Source organism: Protopterus annectens, chromosome 17.part0, assembly GCF_019279795.1.
Source record: "Protopterus annectens isolate FY-2018-M chromosome 17.part0, PAN1.0, whole genome shotgun sequence".
Taxonomy (NCBI): domain Eukaryota; kingdom Metazoa; phylum Chordata; order Ceratodontiformes; family Protopteridae; genus Protopterus; species Protopterus annectens.
The window spans coordinates 778,850,803-778,866,787 of NC_056751.1; the positions used below are offsets into that span (position 1 = coordinate 778,850,803).

The 15,985-nt window shown below is 41.1% G+C and overlaps 1 protein-coding gene across 2 annotated transcripts in view; it reads left to right on the forward strand.

The window, feature by feature from the left end:
- The window catches only part of PEA15 (proliferation and apoptosis adaptor protein 15), a 495,478-nt gene that overhangs the window by 234,430 nt on the left and 245,063 nt on the right, over nt 1-15,985 (forward strand). For both annotated transcript variants that reach the window (XM_044059455.1, XM_044059456.1), the window contains exon 2: nt 8,599-8,696. The gene's annotated coding sequence lies outside the window, so the exon portion shown is untranslated. The remainder of the gene's footprint in view (nt 1-8,598; nt 8,697-15,985) is intronic.

Sequence of the window (15,985 nt, forward strand, 5' to 3'; positions counted from 1 at the left end):
TAGCTAAAGGTCCCCCACCATGAAACTGGAAAACCATACTGCATACCTGGACTTACTGGAGGCATTTTCCATACAGCCCAACACCTTACTCATGGGTGATTTTAATTATTGTACCATCAAGTAGGAAATGTACATGACCACAAACATGCTGGCTCAGAAGTTCTTGGACTTTACCACTGCAAATGCTCTCGCTAGTCAGCACACCCACAAGAGGCTCAAATGTCCTGGGCATACTACTAGCTAACATGGGAGAGTATTGCACCCCTCTTGTGATATCCTCCCTGGTAAGATTGGCCACAGTCTTGTTCAATGTAACTATAAGACCAGATACCCCATCAAGCTCAAAAACGCTTTAAGGATCTTTCAAAGACAAATTACCTCCTACTAAGTGGTATAAGAAGTTTCAAAGCCCCCTCAAATGCAGATAACAAAGACTCCAATGCAGAGTGTACACTAATGCCCTGTGTAACCACTTAAGCAGTTGTATAGAAACTAGATGCACCTGACCAGATAAAAATAAAACGGGTCTTGCCAAAAAAAAAAAGGGACACTGGACCCATAGTGTAAGCAGGCTATACAACTGAAAGAAACATGTCCCAGGACAAGAGGGAACTGGCTCGGCAGAGGAAGAAATCCCTCTCTAGCTTAAACCAATTGGAAATCTTGTCAAGTCTTCCAAAGCCGATTACTTTTTCTTTCTGCTTTTTCCCGGTGGGTTCGCCACAGCGGATCACCTGTCTGCTCATGATTGGCAGTGGAGTTTTACGGTGTCAAGTTGCCAGCCCAGTGCCCAACTTTCCACAGAAGGGGCACACACACACTCATGCCTAGGGCCAATTTAGAGTATCCAATCCACCTACAGCATGTCTTTGGGATGTGGGATGAAACCCATGCGACCACAGGGAGGACATGCAGATTCCACACAGAAGGCACCGCAGCTGAGGATCGAACCGGAGAACCTCTTGCTGTGAGGTGACAACGCTAACTGCTGCACCACCGAGGCCGCCCTATTATGAAGTAAAAATAGCCTCCCTAGCTAAGTATAATCCCAAGGCATTCTTTAACTATGTCCAAAATCTAAAAGGAAAATCCATAGCTGTGGACTGAACTGGTTGTGGATGGTACCACCCACACTCAACAGGAGAAAATAGCAAACTTGCAAGTTGACAGATTTGGAGGTAACTTCACCCCCCCCCATCCCCTCCAGTTGTCTCCCAAAGTATACCTGACCCCATTCCTCGGCCTGTTGGAAGAGAGCAGGCCATCCTAGCACTCTCCGAAGCCAAAAGCATGGCATCAGTAGGACTAGACTACATCCCAGGTTGCCTTTTAAACAACGTAAAATGTCACCTAGCACACCCACTTTGATCCCTGTTTAACCACAGACTGCTAACTGGCTGTGTTCCAGCAGAATAGAGGACAGCAACAGTGTAGGCCCATAAGCTTAACTAGCCTCCTCTGCAAGGCCATGGAAAGAATCATTACCTTTGTCCTTGTTAATAAGGTTCGTAATCTGTAAAATCTAGACCCAACCCAGTTTCAATTTGTTAAAGGTAGATCATGCCTGTTAAACATGGTTGATGACTTTGAGAAAGTCACCAAGGTCCTGGGCAAGGGAAAGACCATGTATGCCACTTATCTTGACCTAGCCAAGGTATATGACACAATTCCCAACTAAGAGTTTCTCTGTAATACCCGAGTAAGGGATTAACACCTACATTACCAGCTGGGTAGCAGCTTGCTCACTGACAGGATACATACTGTCAAAGTGGGTGACTTCACCTCAAGCAAAAGACCAGGCACCAGTGGTGTACCACAGGGTTCTGTGCTGGTCTCCTTACTGTTTGGAATTTATTTCTCAGATGTTGGGCAAACTTGGACAGCCTGTGGCTGACCAGGATTGCTGATTGCAATTTGGGACCAATTGAGTCCCCCCAATGATGTTAATATACTGCAGACAGGGTTAATGCAGACAAATGTTTGGTGACATAACCACAGATTAAAGCTAAATGCAAAAAAAATGTATTCCCTTTGGGAAAGCTGACATCCCTGCTAATTATATTATAGACAGCACCCCTCTCCCAGCTGTTGACCCAGTGGTATGTGATCTGGGCACTCTGATAACAAATTGAAGTATGACCATCATGTGACCACAGTAGTAAGGAAATCCTTCTGTGTGGCACATCTTATAAGTAAAGGCATCACATCTAGATCTTAGGATGTTATAATTCCATTGTACTCTGCCTTCATCAGAACAGTAACGGAGTACAATGCTTCCTTTTGTACCTACCTTACCAGACACCTGCAACAATTGGACAGACCACAGAGGTCTCTCACCAAGAAATTACACAAAACATGTCTTGCACAGAAAGACTGATAGCCCTATCACTGTATTCAGTCTCCTACAGGTTGCTAAGGGGTGACCTGTGCTTGGCTCACTGGGCAGTCTCTGACCTGGTCCTGATGGACATGTTATACGTTCATAAATCAAATTGCACGAGGGTCACTCCAGGGATCTTAACCAAGTCTCTGTAATGAACAGGTCATGCTGGAGATAGATGCATCTCCCAGAGACTGCCACTTCTCTAGGACAAGCTTCCAGTTCATGTGAAACTGAGCCCCTCCCTGACTCTCTTCAAATGCAACCTAGATCAATAGCTGGGTGACAAATTCACACCTGGAGTGGCACATGTCCTTCCTGGACAGAGTAAGTCAGTGTTTACTACCATAGACCCTACCTCTGTGAACTTAACTCGCCTAACCACCACAACTGAAGCAACTTGGGATAAATATGGTTAGGCTTGTAAGGGCTCTAGGGCCATTAGCCTAGTAACCTTCTATGAGTCTATGAACATGGAAGACTTTATTTCTTGTCTTTGTCCACATTTTAGAATGGATTTATTTATTTAGTTAGTTAATTTTATTTATTTATTAATTAATTTCATTAATTAATTATATTTGTCTTTTGTTAACTGAATTTGTCCATTGGGCTGGGGGCCAATTTTCAGCGGAGACCCAAAACATAAGATAACAATAACAAAGTTGCATTCCAGGTAAAATGCATGCAAAAATACACGGGAACAAAACATTTACGCCTTTGTGGAGGGAACAAAACATTTACGCCTTTGTGGAGGGAACAAAACATTTACGCCTCTGTGGAGGGAACAAAACATTTACGCCTCTGTGGAGGAAATTAATATAGTATAACATTCAGCAAAAAGTACAGCTGTGAACTGATACAGGTAGAGCTTGGAAACCGAGAGGATTTACAAATGGGATATAAAGAATGAAAGAGAGTAACATTAAGGATCTAAAAACGACATTTAATGTTTAGACGAAGTAGGCAAAGAGGAGGAAGAAAGTGTTAAATAGACGTGACAAGAAACTAGTTATGAAAAGAGAGGAAGGATGGGAAAACTCCCAAGTACTTAGGGGAGGCAGGAAGACATTAAGTAAAAAAAATGCCGAGTGGCGTTGTTGCTAAGGTTCCATAGGACTGGTGATTATAAAGTTATGTAAAAGTATGGAGGGAAATGTTGTAGTCTGACACTTGGGATGAAAAAGTTAGATAGGGTGGTGACTGATACAAGTATTTTTTCAGTTATTTTTTGAAAAGGAATGAAGACTGGATAGATCAGTAGCCATTCTGTTTTCCCCCCAAAAAGGCTGTGGGAAAATCAGAGGGACTAAGCAACAATAGGAGCTCTTATGGGAAGGGTTGACCGGTTTGGTCCATCATATACCATATGTAAAGGATGGCTGAGTAGGTCTTCCATAGATTTAAAGGCAGTAATTAGCTTTGCATTCATTAATATACTCCCATTGCATACCTATGAAATGTTTTTAAACTGTACAAGTTTTGAAGAGTCTGTGGATGTCTGGCCCATAAGAAAACTCCACTGACCCCTCAAACTACCGACCCATTGCCATTCTGTCCTCCCTCTCCAAGATATTAGAAAAATGTATTCACTCACAGCTTCTCAATCACCTCCTCACACACCACTTACTTACCCCTACCCAACATGGATTTCGTCCTCACCACAGCACCACCACTGCCCTCCTCTCCTTCACTCATATCATTGCAGAGGCCCTAGACAACAATAAATTCATTTCCTATCTCTATAGATCTCTCCAAAGCCTTCGATACTGTCTCTCATCCTCTACTACTATCCAAACTCTCAGATCTCCACCTATCCCCCTCCACACTTGCCTGGTTTAATAGTTACCTATCTGGCAGGGAACAATCTGTCAAATGGCTCTCATCTTCCTCACCTTTCCTTCCCATCTCCACTGGTGTTCCCCAAGGCTCCATCTTGGGACCCCTTTTGTTTAACATCTTCACCAATGATCTTTACACCTCATGCAAAGAATCCTCCCTTATTTAGTATGCAGACGACTCCACACTTATATCTATCTCAAATAACATTCCTGAACTACACTCCCTGACCCAACAGGCCCTACTATCCACTGAACAATGGCTCTCACAACCTATTGATCCTAAATCCCAAAAAGACCAAACTCCTACTTTTCCTTCCCCGTTCTCTTTCTCATCACAAAACCTCTTTTTTATTACATCTTCTAACAATACAAACATCCAACCTGACACCCACACAAAACTCCTAGGGGTCATTATCGATGACAAACTCAAGTTCAACCTACACATACTCCAATGTATAAAAAAAAAAAAAACAGAAACTAGGTCTGCTATATCGGAACAAAAAATTCCTAACCCCTGAATCTAGACTTACCCTGGGCCAGGCACTCCTCCTACCCTCCCTCTTGTACGCTGCCCCAATTCTTACCAATATCCAGGCCTCCACTCTAAACAAACTGCAACAGACTTGTCATAAAATAGCCAGATTCATTACTAACTTCCCATACAACTCACACCACTGCATTTCTTTAAACTCTCTTCAATGGCTTGAACTTCCCCAGTTTTTGCTATCTTATCAATTTCATATGCTACACTCTATTCTTTATAAACCCTCCTTCTGTCCATGTCTAGCTTCCTTAGTCTCCATCTACATCCCATCCCGGACCCTCCGTACTTCTAACCAACAATTACTTGATATCTACCACCCAAAAAGGTCAGTAGGCAAACTACTCTACAAACACTCCCTTGCCCATGCTTGGAACAAACTTCCCCTTGACTTACGTTCAGTCTCCCACACCTCACACTTTAAAAATGAACTAAAAGCTTATTTTCTCAATTCCAGGACCTGCCCTTGCCATGACCCTACCTAGTCTTCCTTCCCTTTATGTACCCTCAAAAGGTCCATACTAAGTACCTCATTACACCTCTCTCTCCAATGTGTCTACTATGCATTTGTATAATTTTATACAAACAAAAAATGTTTATTGTTGACCTATTGAACTATATCAATATAAAATTGTTACTTAGCTTCTTTTTAATGCAACTTTAACTTTATGCATGTAACCCAACATATGTGAATCGTTTTGCTATAGCTGCTATTACATCAATATTGTTTAAAATTGTACTTGTTTTAAAATGTATTACTGGAGCTTTTCTCCTCGGGTTCCACTGAAAATGGGCCACAAGCCCAGTTGGACAAACCCGGTTAACAAATGTCAATAAATAAAGTTGTGCCGATCAATGCTGCTGTGGTTGTAAATTTTCAGTTTTCATATTAGCAATAAAGGAGTTCTACAAATGTTTATGGTGCAGGGTATGAATAAGGTCTTTGCATACATAACTTTTTTTTTTTTTTTTAACTCAGTTTAATGACCCCTTCTCCAGGCATTAGCAGATCAGGTGTCAGTGAATGTTAACATTTTCTGTTTCACATACTTTAGTTTGAAGGCTACATTTTCTAAAACCTAGAAAAGCTGTCAAAAGCACCCCAGCTTTTTGTTTATCACTTCAGCCCTAAGAATAACATGGACTAAATTGCACACACACACACACACACACACACACACACACACACACACACACACACACACACACACGGACAGAGACAACCCTTTTCTTGGGCACTGTTAGAATCCTAGAACGGAGGATATCGCCTCACATTTAGGATTGGAACCTGAGATGTTCAGCCGTACATTTTCAGTTAAGGGGCAGTTTTGTAGATTTAGGCGTGCAATGTTGGTACCACCTTAATATGTTTTACCAGGGCATGCAGCATTTATAGAGTACATATTGATAAAAGGTCGCTCTGTCTGATCTACAGTTTTAAAAGGTCCTGTATGTACTGCAGAAGAAGGTAGGTAGTTGCTAGAATAGGTACAGAAGCGATGCAGTTAAGGTATAGAATGGGAACTCTTGAACTTGGAGAGAGTGAAACAATATTTAAGGGATGGTCATGATGCTGTATAGACTTTGCAGAAACAGACTGGTGAAAGGTGATGAAAAGATATGACTCTACTCCAATAACTGTCTATTACTACAGCTACTTGTACCACTACTATTACTGCTGCTACAACTATACTACTACTACTATACTATTATTGCTACTGCTACTATTAGTACTACTATACTACTACTACTATATTACTGGTACTACTACTACTACTATACTATTATTGCTACTGCTATTAGTACTGCTATACTACTATATTACTGGTACTACTACTATGCTATTATTGCTACTGCTACTATTAGTACTACTATACTACTACTATATTACTGGTACTACTACTACTATACTATTATTGCTACTGCTATTAGTACTGCTATACTACTATATTACTGGTACTACTACTACTATACTATTATTGCTACTGCTACTATTAGTACTACTATACTACTAATGTGTACTGGTACTACTGCTACTACTATACTACTACTGTGTACTGGTACTACTACTGTATTACTATTACTACTGGTACTACTATATTACTGGTATTAATACTGCTGTTACTGCTACTAATACTATTACTATTGCTGCTACTTATAGCTATTATTACAGCTGCTACTGACATCACTGCTACTGCTGCTAGCACTGGTGTACAGTGCCAAGAAGTGCAAGATAATCCAGTTTAGAGAAAACAGTCTCCGGAAGGAATGCAACCATGTATCTGGGAAAGAAATGGTCCACTTTTTTTAGTGGAAAATTAACTAGTCAATATAAAATGTGGCAGCAGTGTCGCACCATACCCTCTAGCAGGTGACTGTTGTATTCTGACATATTTAGATACTCCTCATGCACGCTATGAAGCTGCATGCAAGTTCCTGGGTGAGTAGTAATACATTGTAGTCCATACTAGTCCGTAATAGTAGATTTGAGGGATGGCTTTTGTAACTTTGTAAGGTGGGTATGATTAATCACTTAAGTGCTTAAAATACATAACAAAACCTTAATGTGATTGGGGGGGGGTACAAGATATTTAATTAGTATGCAGTAAGGACAGAGAAAGGAAAGAGCACAGTTGCTGACAGGAGGGGAGGCATGTTTCACAAATTATGATCCATTTGCAGATGACCTGTTTCTTTTTTTAAACTGTGTGCAATCATGCATGTAATGACACATGTGAATGTAAAACTTGTAAAACAAATCCTCTGTCCTACACAAAATGCATATTACACAGGATTTAGAGAAAAGGCCCGATAGGGAAAGTTCTCAGTAATGGTGGGGTGTGTGTCTGCCTGTCTGTGTGTGTCTGCCTGTCTGTGTGTGTGTCTGCCTGTCTGTGTGTGTGTCTGCCTGTCTGTGTGTGTGTGTCTGCCTGTCTGTGTGTGTGTGTCTGCCTGTCTGTGTGTGTGTGTCTGTCTCTGTGTGTGTGTGTCTGTCTCTGTGTGTGTGTGTCTGTCTCTGTGTGTGTGTGTGTGTGTGTGTGTGTGTGTGTGTCTCTGTGCACGCGTTTCGGCATGCATGTAGTTGTATGCTAGGTGGCTGTTTAAACCAAGACCAAAATACAGTAGGGGAGAAGTTACTGGAATCTTCCTATGGACAGAAATAAATGACATGACTTATTTAGACAGAGGTATAGAGTGTAGTAAGCAAGGGAGATCAACAAGGATAATGAAAAAGAGGCAAGATTGTTAGAATCTATGAATCTACTCACTTTGCAACTGTCTGATAATTGTATGGAAATTAAGTGGTCCAGCCTATTTTCTGGGTTATCTTAGTGTATGCTTAGATCCAGGTAGGAGATTGGGTGACTTTAATGGACGGAAAAGGGTACAAAGGAGAACAGAGTATTGTTACCAAGTGGTGGGCTGGTTGTTTCATTTGAGGGAACATGTGGAAAGTTTGATTTTTTTTTTGAGGGGGTTGCAAGAAGACTAGGAACTGAACAATTATGTAGGCTTGCCAGATTGTGAGGTCTGTATCTGCTGGTGCGTTCATGTGTTGCTGTATTTTTTCTTTGTAAAGCTAGAAAATAATTTAGAGAAATTGCTTATCAAAACACTCAGACTTGTGAGCAGCGTTTTACATTAAGCCATTCTGAAGAAGTTTGCTTACAGCACTTGTCCCCTTATTCAGAAAATGTTATCTGGCAGGATAATATGGTACATATAAAACTGCTACTTTCATGACAAGCTTCTGGAACTGACTGTGAAGTACAAAAATTTTTTTTCAAAAACTACAGCATAAAATACCACCATCAATTTCATGTTTTACTCTTTTTCAGAATCTGAATGAAAGTTTAGTTTCCTTTGAATATAGAAAGTACATCTTGAGGTAAAACCAGAGACACAGTAACTGCAGAGGCACAGGGACAGCTGAGAGGTATGGCTTTACTTTGTTTTTTTTTTTTTTTTTCTGTTTATCTTCTAACCTGATTTCTTGTCTGCAAACAAAATGTACCTTCATTTAATTATCAGGAAGATAGTACATAGGGTTTTGTTGCCATAGTCACTCTAGCTGGAATGCTATGAAAACAGCCAGGAACTTAATCCTCTGTATACCTTATGTGGTTAAATTGTCAAAGTAAGCACCCTTTCCTTAACTGCAGTTTGGAATTAAAGTTGTGTATGTGTGGAGTTTTTACCTTGTTGGACAACAGCATCTGGTTATTAGACAGTGTGGTGAAAAGTTACTACAGTTCCATAGTCTGTATAGTGTTTAGAATTTTGCTTGTTTAAAAATTTCCTGATTAAAATGTTCTGGACATATTATGAAAGGTTAAAAGAGAATGCTTTAGTTTATTTAACTAAACCCACTGGGTACAAAGGCCTCTTATCTGAAGCAAACTCCATGTTGCCTAAGTGACTTGCTTAGTTATACAGGAAGTAAATGAAGACCGACAGAATCAAACCCAGAACTACAAGATGAGGCTGGTTAGCAGATGTTCATCGTGCATACAGCTGCAGTCATAACAGATGGGTCCTCAGTTGGCCGAATTCCAAAGTCTAGGTCCGGCGTCGGTTGTCGTCGCTTCTTCCCTGACGTCAGTGCGACAGGGGTATAAAGGAACCAGCCGACGCCATTTTCTTCAGTCTTTCTTGCCGCGCAGTGCCCGAAGCAGAAGCAGTTCGCAAGTGCCAGTTGGCCAGCTCCTGAGATTACGAAAATTTGGAACCGAAGTCTTCTTAAAAGCTAAGTACCCCGTTGGGGAAACTTTTCTTGCCTCAGACCGATGTCAGACAAAGTTAATAATTGTATTTCTTGTGGGAAGCAAATACCGCATAAGGACTTCCATTCCCTCTGTATTCCTTGTTTAGGCCCAGACCACGACGTCTCGGTCTGTCGCTTTTGTGCTACATTCAACAAACGCACTATTAAGCGTCTGGCGGAGTTCGCCCAGCATTATTTTGGGAAAGCATTTAACTATGTCATCGGATACTCTGACTCCGGTTTTGTCTAAAAAACGCAAAGACAGGGACCGACACTCGAGGCCCGCGCCCTCCACCGACCCCACGCCAAAGCCGACTACACTTGGTCCGGTTCTCAGTGAGGCGCCTACGCAGCCCCTGATTACCAACAACACATCTTTGGCGGTGTCTCCTGTGCCCGAGGTCGCAGGCTCCTCGGCCCACACCCCGACTACAGATACCGAAGCCACTCTTGGCGTTGAAACACAGAATGTGGACAGGTCCACCTCCACTCAAGGTGTCTTCAGACCTTCCTCCTCTTTCTCCATCAAGGCTTTCACTAAAGCAACCATGCACTCTAAGAGACCAGCTACACAGGGCCCATCTCCAGGCCCCATGCCTAAGAAACAGATGCTTAAAATGGCTGAGGATTTAATTACTCTAATCAGAGGTTCTCAGCCCCCTCCGGACAAAAGGCCCAGAGTGGAGGAAGGATTTCCCCTCCTCTGATCAGGGCTCCATTATTTCAGAACACTCTGATGATCAGGAACAGTCTTACTCCCCTTTTGAAGACTCTGATGCGGAGGAGTCTATTCCTTCTGTATCCCCCCTGAGGATTACTCATTTGGGGAAACTTTGCATACCTTAAGGGAACACTTCCACTGGGAAGGCCAGGATTATTCAGATTCCAAGAAAAGGCTCAGGGAATTTCTTTTGTTACCCCAGCACAGGCCTCTGGCTATACCTCCTGTCTTGGACATCCTAGATGATGTTTACTCGGAGGCCTGCCTTAACCCGGACTCTCTACCTCCAGCTCCAGTTAAGCCTGACAGGTACTACAGGGTTCCTGACTCACACCAATTTCTATACAAAAGCCATGCTGCTGACCTAGAAACCATCTCACAGGGGCCCAAGGGAGTTAAGGCCTCCATTGCCAAAAATCCATTGCCTTCAGAGAGAGATTCCAGAGCCTTAGAAAGGTGGGGGTTAAAAGGTATATACCTCAGCTACCTTATCCATGAGGGCCTTAAACTGTCAGTTTCATATGCTAAAATACCAACAGTTTTTGTTATCACAATTGAAAAGTAAAATGTCACAACCTGAACAACCAGTTGCAGGATTTGATGCATAGTGCAGAACAAGTGGGTAAGCATACCTTACAATGTGGTTTTGATGCTCTAGAGGCCTCATGTAGAGCTGCTGTTACAGGCTCAGTCATACGTAGGCATGCCTGGCTCAAGGAACAAGCCTTGCCTGATCATGTCAAAGCTAAATTACTAGACGCCCCTCTTCAAAAGAATGTACTATTTGGTGCTAATGCTGAGGAAGTATTACGGAAAATGGAGGAAAAGACTAAATCAATGCAAACTGTGAAAGAATTTCTGCAGGTTCAACCCCCACGTTTTAGTAGAAATTGGCCTTCCAAAAACTGGTCCTTTCCTGCCACAGACAGACCCCAAAGAGGCAGATACAGGCGCCCGAGGGGCAGAGGACAATCCCAAGGATCGTATAGAGGCAGACAATGGCAAGCTCCTACACAAAGAGGTGGTGAGGACAACTCACAATCTTTCAGAAAGCAAACCCAATGACTTTCCCCTTTGCATGCCAACCAGGTCTCAAATGGCAGCCCCCTTAGGAGGAAAGCTGGCATTATTTTCAAAAAATTGGCATGTTGTCACAAAGGACAAATGGATCCTGGACATTATAAACAGAGGCTACAAATTCCATTAACTACAGGATGAGGCTGGTTAGCAGTTCTTCGCTTTTGTTCAAAGTACGGATGTGAGTTTTTGTTCTGGTCTTCCTTATCCTCTTGGCGAAGTAACTTTACTTTTCTTGTTCTTAATCAGCACCTAATGACCCATCCTGCTGGAATTTTGAGAAGTTGCTTTTCCATTTTGTTGTGCTGTTCAGTGATTTACCTACTAGAGGGGTCTTGGAATACTTTTTTTCACTTTTAAGCTGCTTGCAGTCAGGTTTTTGTGAGTTCTGGTTTTCGGTATATCTGTATATGCATCGGCATTGCACGACACTGTATTGTTAACGTTAATTTATGTTACTGCTGCCATCTGAGCTGCTTTAAATGCTGTATATTATAGGCATATGTCAGCACTGTATTTTTGTACCTCCTGAAATTGCCAGTGTTTTTTTCTCCAACTTGAATGATTGTCTGGGATAAGTCAAACTGTTTTGCTTTTAATGGGCAAGTGAAGGTTTTCAGAGTTCTGCTGTTGCATTTTATGGAAATTTTAAATTCTCATTGATCTGGGAGTTTAGTGACCAACATTAAATTTGTCCAGTAAAGCCTCTCTCTCTCTCTCATTGTATCATCATGTTATTTTTGCAGTAAAGCCTCTCTCTCTCTCTCATTGTATCATAGTTATTTTTGCAGTAAAGCCTCTCTCTCTCTCTCTCTCTCTCTCTCTCTCTCGTTGTATCATCATGTTATTTTTGCAGTAAAGCCTCTCTCTCTCTCTCTCTCGTTGTATCATCATGTTATTTTTGCAGTAAAGCCTCTCTCTCTCTCTCGTTGTATCATCATGTTATTTTTGCAGTAAAGCCTCTCTCTCGTTGTATCATCATGTTATTTTTGCAGTAAAGCCTCTCTCTCTCTCTCTCTCTCTCTCGTTGTATCATCATGTTATTTTTGTAGTAAAGCCTCTCTCTCGTTGTCTCATCATGTTATTTTTGCAGTAAAGCCTCTCTCTCTCGTTATATCATCATGTTATTTTTGCAGTAAAGCCTCTCTCTCTCTCTCTCTCTCGTTGTATCATCATGTTATTTTTGCAGTAAAGCCTCTCTCTCGGTGTATCATCATGTTATTTTTGCAGTAAAGCCTCTCTCTCTCTCATTGTATCATCATGTTATTTTTGCAGTAAAGCCTCTCTCTCTCTCTCTCGTTGTATCATCATGTTATTTTTGCAGTAAAGCCTCTCTCTCTCTCTCTCTCGTTGTATCATCATGTTATTTTTGCAGTAAAGCCTCTCTCTCTCTCTCTCGTTGTATCATCATGTTATTTTTGCAGTAAAGCCTCTCTCTCTCTCTCTCTCTCTCGTTGTATCATCATGTTATTTTTGTAGTAAAGCCTCTCTCTCTCTCGTTGTCTCATGTTATTTTTGCAGTAAAGCCTCTCTCTCTCTCTCGTTGTATCATCATGTTATTTTTGCAGTAAAGCCTCTCTCTCTCTCGTTGTATCATCATGTTATTTTTGCAGTAAAGCCTCTCTTTCTCTCGGTGTATCATCATGTTATTTTTGCAGTAAAGTCTCTCTCTCTCTCGTTGTATCATCATGTTATTTTTGCAGTAAAGCCTCTCTCTCTCGTTGTATCATCATGTTATTTTTGCAGTAAAGCCTCTCTCTCTCGTTGTATCATCATGTTATTTTTGCAGTAAAGCCTCTCTCTCTCTCTCTCTCTCGTTGTATCATCATGTTATTTTTGCAGTAAAGCCTCTCTCTCTCTCTCTCTCGTATCATCATGTTATTTTTGCAGTAAAGCCTCTCTCTCTCTCGTTGTATCATCATGTTATTTTTGCAGTAAAGCCTCTCTCTCTCTCTCTCTCTCTCGTTGCATCATCATGTTATTTTTGCAGTAAAGCCTCTCTCTCTCTCTCGTTGTATCATCATGTTATTTTTGCAGTAAAGCCTCTCTCTCTCTCTCTTTCGTATCATCATGTTATTTTTGCAGTAAAGCCTCTCTCTCTCTCGTTGTATCATCATGTTATTTTTGCAGTAAAGCCTCTCTCTCGTTGCATCATCTTGTTATTTTTGCAGTAAAGCCTCTCTCTCTCTCTCTCTCGTTGTATCATCATGTTATTTTTGCAGTAAGGCCTCTCTCTCTCTCTCTCGTTGTATCATCATGTTATTTTTACAGTAAAGCCTCTCTCTCTCTCTCTCTCTCTCTCTCTCTCTCTCGTTGCATCATCATGTTATTTTTGCAGTAAAGCCTCTCTCTCTCGTTGTATCATCATGTTATTTTTGCAGTAAAGCCTCTCTCTCTCTCTCTCGTATCATCATGTTATTTTTGCAGTAAAGCCTCTCTCTCTCTCGTTGTATCATCATGTTATTTTTGCAGTAAAGCCTCTCTCTCGTTGCATCATCTTGTTATTTTTGCAGTAAAGCCTCTCTCTCTCTCTCGTTGTATCATCATGTTATTTTTGCAGTAAGGCCTCTCTCTCTCTCTCTCTCATTGTATCATCATGTTATTTTTGCAGTAAAGCCTCTCACTCTCTCTCTCTCTCTCTCTCTCTCTCTCTCTCGTTATATCATCATGTTATTTTTGCAGTAAAGCCTCTCTCTCTCTCTCTCTCGTTGTATCATCATGTTATTTTTGCAGTAAAGCCTCTCTCTCTCTCTTGTTGTATCATCATGTTATTTTTGCAGTAAAGCCTCTCTCTCTCTCTCTCGTTGTGTCATCATGTTATTTTTGCAGTAAAGCCTCTCTCTCTCTCTCTCTCTCTCTCTCTCTCTCTCGTTGTATCATCATGCTATTTTTGCAGTAAAGCCTCTCTCTCTCTCTCTCTCTCTCTCTCTCTCGTTGTATCATCATGTTATTTTTGCAGTAAAGCCTCTCTCTCTCTCTCTCTCTCTCTCTCATTGTATCATCATGTTATTTTTGCAGTAAAGCCTCTCTCTCTCTCGTTGTAACATCATGTTATTTTTGCAGTAAAGCCTCTCTCTCTCTCTCTCTCTCTCTCTCTCTCTCTCGTTGTATCATCATGTTATTTTTGTAGTAAAGCCTCTCTCTCTCTCGTTGTATCATCATGTTATTTTTGTAGTAAAGCCTCTCTCTCTCTCGTTGTCTCATCATGTTATTTTTGCAGTAAAGCCTCTCTCTCTCATTGTATCATCATGTAATTTTTGCAGTAAAGCCTCTCTCTCTCTCTCGTTGTATCATCATGTTATTTTTGCAGTAAAGCCTCTCTCTCTCTCTCTCTCTCATTGTATCATCATGTTATTTTTGCAGTAAAGCCTTTCTCTCTCTCTCTCATTGTATCATCATGTTATTTTTGCAGTAAAGCCTCTCTCTCTCGTTGTATCATCATGTTATTTTTGCAGTAAAGCCTCTCTCTCTCTGTCTCTCTCTCTCGTTGTATCATCATGTTATTTTTGCAGTAAAGCCTCTCTCTCTCTCGTTGTATCATGTTATTTTTGCAGTAAAGCCTCTCTCTCTCTCTCTCTCGTTGTATCATCATGTTATTTTTGCAGTAAAGCCTCTCTCTCTTTCTCGTTGTATCATCATGTTATTTTTGCAGTAAAGGCTCTCTCTCTCTCTCTCTCTCTCTCTCATTGTATCATCATGTTATTTTTGCAGTAAAGCCTCTCTCTCTCTCTCTCTCTCTCGTTGTATCATCATGTTATTTTTGCAGTAAAGCCTCTCTCTCGTTGTATCATCATGTTATTTTTGCAGTAAAGCCTCTCTCTCTCTCTCTCTCTCTCGTTGTATCATCATGTTATTTTTGCAGTAAAGCCTCTCTCTCTCTCTCTCGTTGTATCATCATGTTATTTTTGCAGTAAAGCCTCTCTCTCTCTCGTTGTATCATCATGTTATTTTTGCAGTAAAGCCTCTCTCTCTCTCTCTCTCTCTCTCTCTCTCGTTGTATCATCATGTTATTTTTGCAGTAAAGCCTCTCTCTCTCTCGTTGTATCATCATGTTATTTTTGCAGTAAAGCCTCTCTCTCTCTCTCTCTCTCTCTCTCTCTCTCGTTGTATCATCATGTTATTTTTGCAGTAAAGCCTCTCTCTCTCTCTCGTTGTATCATCATGTTATTTTTGCAGTAAAGCCTCTCTCTCTCTCTCTCTCTCTCATTGTATCATCATGTTATTTTTGCAGTAAAGCCTCTCTCTCTCGTATCGTCATGTTATTTTTGCAGTAAAGCCTCTCTCTCTCTCGTTGTATCATCATGTTATTTTTGCAGTAAAGCCTCTCTCTCTCTCTCTCTCTCTCATTGTATCATCATGTTATTTTTGCAGTAAAGCCTCTCTCTCTCTCTCTCTCTCGTTGTATCATCATGTTATTTTTGCAGTAAAGCCTCTCTCTCTCTCTCTCGTTGTATCATCATGTTATTTTTGCAGTAAAGCCTCTCTCTCTCTCTCTCGTTGTATCATCATGTTATTTTTGCAGTAAAGCCTCTCTCTCTTGTTGTATCATCATGTTATTTTTGCAGTAAAGCCTCTCTTCCTCTCTCTCTCTCTCTCTCTCTCGTTGTATCATCATGTTATCTTTGCAGTAAAGCCTCTCTCTCTCTCTCTCTCTTGTTGTATC